Here is a 6,860-nt window from a genome sequence, read left to right on the forward strand (position 1 = left end):
AAGAGTGCTCGCCTCCTATACATGAGGCCCTGAGTTTGATTACTCAGCACCACATATACAGAAAATGGCCAGAAGTGGCACTGTGGCTCAAGTAGCAGAGTGCTAGCCTTGAGCAAAAAAAGAGCCAAGGACAGTGCTCAGGCCCTGAGTTCAGAGCCTAGGACTGGCCAAAAAAAAAAAATTTAATATTTGGGCAACATGCCAATTTGTTATTAAATTGTCTCTTTATCTTTCTCACTACTTCCAATAAATGCTCCTTTCTATTACACTCCCAGCCATACATTCCTAGCTCCATTTTCCCATATGTATCTTGAATAGTATGTTGTATTTTCCTATTTCCTATTTCCTATTATTATTTCCTATTCATTTGTTCCTTTCCACATTTCCTTAACACCCGCACTCTTCAGGGAACATATGCTATATTTGTCTGGTGTTCTTTGCATATTGTTTGTTATTTGATTAGAGAGATTGGAGCATGGAATTTCGTATGTTTGTTTAACCTACTTTATAAGTTAATCATATATATTTATATACATATATCTGATATGTGTTCTATCCTTATATCATATTTCATATTCGTATGTTAGATTTAATATTTATATATGAGAAAACAATTACCTCTTTTGTCTTCCAGAGTCTGCCTTACTCATTTCAGCATAATGTCTTTCACATTCTGGTGGGAAGGGGTGTGTGTGTGTGTGTGTGTGTGTGTGTGTGTGTGTCTGTGTGCGTGAGTGTGTGTGTGTCTGTGTGTGTGTGTGTGTGTGTGTGATTGCACAGGATTATTTACTGTCAGAGCCCCACGCACATTCTTGGATTTTTCCTCAAGACCTGAACCACACGTTACTTTCTGGTTTTTGCAGGAAATTAGATACATGTTTTGTAAGTAGCTAGGTTTACAAGTATGAGACACCAACACCCAGCTCAGCATACCTTTACACTTTAAAGTCATTTTCCATTTCCTGAATTTAAAAAAAAATTATTGATAATTCTTAAAACTCCAAATAGTCCCTATTCATGCTTTAAATTTTTAATCCTTTTCCAAACTATGGGAGCATAGATAGCCCATTTTCCTGAATACTTATTCTTTGATATCACAAAATGTGATAGAATCATGAATGCAGTCACTAATTCTCATTCTCTCCTAAACATTTGAAATGGCATGAATTTAGCCATTCCTCCCAACCTCACCTGTGGAAACCTGTAGAGGTCCAGCAATGTGCCTATCTGGGCAGATGATACTCCTGATGGTCCTGTAAGTGCTCCTATAGACTTGCTGCCATGTATACACGAGTAGTTAGGAACCGTGTAGTTCCCAAAAAAGCAAATGAAGGGATTTTTAAATGCTGTTGGCAATCCATCTTGAACATTACAAATATCAAATCCCAGATTCAAGTTATGTAAAAGAGCAGGAGTTTTGTTGATCTCTTCCATAGCAAAAGTCAAGGCCAAAACAAACTGATAGTTCTTGAAGATGAGCCTGTGTAATTAGCATAAAATTTTCAGAGTAGTTGAAACATTATTTTGATGGACTGAATCCTTGCTTTTCTGCTAAAGAATATATTAAAACATCAGCGATAAGGGAGATGGAATGTGTATATAGTGCCTAATGCTTGCATATAAGATTAGGTAAGAATATGCAGGTAAATTGTTATAAATGAGATTCAGAAAGTTACTTATGCCAAGAATAAGAGTTTATTTGTTCTCTGCTACTTCATGCACCACAGTGAAAATCTCAGGCACACTACAGATGGAATAGGCTATCGTGATACACCAAATATTCATTTTTACTCAGCAGACCATATATTTTTATTAATTTAGGGATTTATTTTTCATTATTACTGTAGAGGTGATATAAAGAGGGATTACAGTTACATAGTTCATGTAATGGATTAAGGTACATTCTTTTTTGAACCATGTGTCCCCTTTTGTTGTTTTCTCCTGGTACTTTGATTCTGCCCCTACCCACAAGATATACAATTCATTTTCCGTCTACTCTCTAGTGGGCACCACTATTATACTTGTTCACCTTTCTTCAACCTTTTATGCACACTGCATTATCCACTCAAATACGAACAGGAAAAGAGGAAAAGAAAACAAAAACAGCAACAATGGCAACTGAAAATGTCTCCCTTCCTTGGAGTTCATTTGATAGAGTATTATTTTCTATGACCACCTGCACATAGTTAGTAATGATTTCTCAACCACTCCTATGCCTATACCCTTTTGGCCTCAGTGTGTGAATGCCTAGAGTCCTATAAAATTATCAGAGACACCAAATATTCTGTTGTGTTTTTCTTGGAGTAACCACCTCCACCTTTGGCAGGGCCAGGCCAACTAACAAATCCTAACTTGAAGAGCATTTTTCAGAAGCAAAGTGGCATTTAACATTCCATAGCATTCTCTGCTCACAGACCCAAAGTATTGAATAGCTTCCTTTGACATTAACCAGGACAAAAGACCTCAAATATCATATCAGGGAATTTTATTTACTCTTTTCTAACAAAACAAAAGGGATGCATCCAACTCTGAGGACCTAATCTTGGAGAGAAAAGCCTCCAACATGGGGGATAAAAGAATTGTAAGCAAGCTTCATATTGAAATGTCAGTTTTAAGGCCACCATTGTAAAATTCAATGATCACTACTCTCTTCCTAATATAGTTAGATTGAGAAACTGGAAAGCAAAAATGCATGGCAGTAAAAGTGACCAAAGTAACTTTCTATCTGACATGTCTGTGAGTACAAAGGTGTGTTGGCTAAGCACATACATTCTTATGAAATTAAAAACATGTTGTTTTCAGAAGGAAACAATAGAGGAAGGATGGAAATCCAAATGATAGGATAAAGTGATTAAAAAGAAGTGTTTGCATATGTGAAATTTCATAATGGAAGCCTATCATGTTAGTTGTGTCTTCTCAGGCTGAGAAAATAGTGACCTTGAAGAAAATCTAATTGAACGTACACATACGGAGGATATGTTGAGAAAGCTTTGTGAAAAGTTGACAACAGTATTACAAAAAGCAATTCATATTATTTGGGGGTTCAGTTCTGCTGATAAAAAGGATAGGAGGCCAGGGGAGAGGAAAAAGAGAGCATTCATCTAGTGTGCATCTAGAGTTCCCTTAGTGATTTAAAATCCTGAAAACAAAACAGTCCATGGAAATAAGATGAGGTGTTACTTACGGCTTGTCTTCATACTTGTGAGCACCACTGTTACTGAGATCTGATCCCAAAGTGTAGAGAGGAAAAAATGCAACAATCATCACATCTCCATCCATGTGTGCTCGTTGCTTCATGGTGGTAAAGCAGCTAGTGCCGGTCAAGGAATTCACAGGAAAGGGAAACTGGAGAAAAAAGAGTATGAAAATCAAAGGGCACATCCCTGAAGCATCTGCCAAGCTGAAATTCTGGCTGGAAGCGAGACCCACAGTGTCTGGTATGTATAGTCATATATCTTTGAACAGGTGCACATGTGCCTTGTTATTGATTGAGAGATACACTGTTGTCCATCTTTCCTTGTAGCCACTTGTGAATCCCCAGGGACAATGTGGAAAACCCTTCTGTGAGGCTGTGCATCTGAGGCCTTGCATCCAGGAGAAAAATATTATTTGGAAAATGTGTTTGCCATTGTCCTTCTTCATCGCAGGTGCTGTGATTTCTCTCAGATCACAGATAGTGAGACCCCAGGGATGAAGTTATTTTTGATATATATGGTTTCACATCTGTGTCCAGAAACTTTTTGCATGAAAGCCATTTGGGATGAAGCAACTGGATTACATCAGAGGCTGCATAGAAATGGCCAGAAAACAATCTATGTCAGTGAACTATCAAACAAATTCTTATTGCATTGTATCCACAGGGTCAGTTCACACACGCAATGTCCATTACAGCCACCAGATATAACTAGTGGATTCAAGCAGGTTTCAATAAGAATTCCACGTGCACAGCTCGCCACACACCCATCCATTTACTAATGCCCAAGGAAGCAGCAAAGCCGCCAAAAGCTGCAATTTCCCTTCAAAAATTTAAGGTCCATGCCGAAATTGAGTTGCACATTTCCATTCTGCACTTTTATCTTCGAACAGATCATGTGTAATTAACTTCCTAACGTAGATCAAGTTATTCCCCTGATATACTTGTCTAAAACATGTAGTGAATGATGAAATTCCTCTTTATCATAAGGCTTAATCCATATTGAAACCAAATCTGCAAGCACCTGTGAGCACCGTTTAAGACCCAAAGCAGACCTTACCAAGCACTTTTGTGTACGTCTTAGAAGTTCACAATTATATACAGATACACTGTATATCTGTGTACAAAATTAGATTTGGTGTTGCTAAAGAATACAATTTCAATATAACAACCAATCCTGAGTCCTCTATTCAGTAGTTACTTATTCACTGTTACAACCCCATGAGCAATTCATGTTCTTATATTAAGTTCTTTTTGTACTGGCTTTCTCTACAAACCCCTTAGATTCACTCGGATTAAGCAGGGATACCCTCTATCCAATAACCAGAAGTCAATGGAATCTTGAGGTCCTAGAAGTAAATCAGGAGGGTAAGTTAGAAGTAGTAAAGGGAATAGAGTAAAATGTATGGGGGTGGTGTTGATTTTGGTTTAGTTTCAGTGATGTGGAAGGGAGTAGAGTCAGAGGAAGAACAAGGTTAAAATGAGAGACAATGGAGAGTTAGCAGTAAAGAATGGAGGTGTTATTCATAGAAACATAATTTTTAAAGAAAGAGAATGCAAAGAGAGAAATAAAGAAAATATACCGGGAAACAGATACACAAAACAGTGTAAAATTATCATTAAAAAATAAAATAAAAAGGTAAAACAAAGAAAAACGAGTAACCCCCCCCCCACCAAAAAAAACTTGATAAAACAGACAGGTAAAAGTATAAAACAAAACAAAAACCAACGACATTGCAGAAATGAAGAAATTTTAAAAAAGAAAGCTTATAAAATGTTTGAGGGAAAAAATGCATTCTTCCTTGTTTGGGTGGACTTCTACAGTCTCTGGTTTCCTTGCGATGGTCTGCAGACTATTTTGTCACTTGGCTGGTTTGACTTGCTTTCAGTTTGCAGGGGGTGGATCTGTTCTGAACCTCCTCCCCTGTTAGTGAAATCCTGGGGCTCTGTGGTTCTCACAGCTTGCAGGTAGGCCTTGGGTGTCCTCTGTAGATGGGAACGTGAGCAGTCTCGGGAACCGTGGCTCCTCCCATCTGCTCTTGGGCCCCTACATTTAAAGCCTAGCTCTGAATACGCTGTGGATTCAGCAAGGCAGGGCACCTCTGGCCTGGTTTACCTTTCTGAGAGTCGCTTGCCTGGGGTAGCTTCCTCCCTCCTGGGCGGGGCGGCCCCTTGGGCAGAGCTGGGTATGGAATTCAGCTCTGTTTTGGGCTGGGAATTGGGCTTCCACTGGTTTGGGACCTTATATCTGTCTCGGAAACCGTTTGTTCTCCCTTCTGGCTGTTCCATGCTTCCGGTAGCTGCTCACCGCTTTTGGTTTCAATTTATTAATTCCGGCGGGCAGGGCACCTCCTGGGCAGGGGTCATTCTCATGGGCATAGCTGACTCTCACTGGTCCATCCCTCTTGCCCTTTTCAAAGATGGCTACTTTGTCCTCGCTTTCCCCAGGCGCTCTTTAGTTCCAATCTGGTCTGACCCTATGCCAGTGTCAAAGGTGGAACTTTGCTCTGGAAGTGGGGAAAGGGCTACCTCCCAGAAGCTGCTCTGTGGGCACGAGTGAAAACGTCTTTCGTGGAGGTACTCACTCTTTCTCTGTGATTTTGGCACATCCATGCTCAGCCTGCTATACGAGTCTGTACACCGCCATCTGGAGGATTTCTCCCTTGTCCCCGCAGTGTGCTTTAGCTGCACAGAGTGAGGGGCGGTGTTCTGGGCGCCAACACAGGCTTGGCAGTGGGATGCAGTCTGGAGCTCAAATCTGTGTTTTCAGACCAGAAAAGTTGATTTTTCCTTCCTAGCCAGAATCCCTGTACTGTTACAACTTACTTTGGCTGTCTTTCTAGGAGTAAAAGTCTCTGTGGTGGGAAAACTGCAATGATGGAGGGAGCTCAGCTAGGGCTCTGCTGCTCCTCCGCTGTCTTCCCGGAATCATCTTTCCACACTGCATTTTAATACAAGGAAAAATCCAGAATCAAGACATCACGGTGATAAATTTATAATCACCCAACAAAAGAGACCCTACATATTTCAAACCAATTATCATAGAACTACACAACAAGATAGACCCAAACACAATCTAGTGGGAGAATTTAAAACTCCACTCTCTCCAAGAGACAGATCCAACACCCAGAGGATTAGCAAGGGAACTGAAGACCTAAGTAACACCACATTCCAAATGGATGGATCATGTCATAGCCCGCACAAAGAACCTCAGCAAATACAACAGTATCGATGTCATCCCGTGTATTACCTCTGAACACAGTGGAATAAAGGTAACCCTCAATAACAAAGGATACCACAGAGGCTATACAATTACTTCGAGACTAAACCCCTCACTGTTATCTAACTCTTGGGTCACAGACCAAATTAAGGATGAAATTAATGAATTCATAAGCCACAACGACACTGAAAATACAGCACAAGGAAACCTATGGGATACAGCTAAGGCAGTGCTGAGGGGCAAGACCATTGCCCTCAGTACTCACATTAAAAGAAAGGAAGCAGAGGAGGTGAATAACCTCACCATGAAACTAAAACGCCTGGAGAAACAAGAAATAATCAAATCTAAAATGACTAGGAGGAGAGCTCAAAAAGATTTTAGAAGAGATAACTCTGATTGAAAATAGAAAGACCATTCAACAAATAAATAAAATTGAAAGCTGGTTCT

The sequence above is a fragment of the Perognathus longimembris genome, chromosome 27 (assembly GCF_023159225.1).
Source record: "Perognathus longimembris pacificus isolate PPM17 chromosome 27, ASM2315922v1, whole genome shotgun sequence".
Taxonomy (NCBI): domain Eukaryota; kingdom Metazoa; phylum Chordata; class Mammalia; order Rodentia; family Heteromyidae; genus Perognathus; species Perognathus longimembris.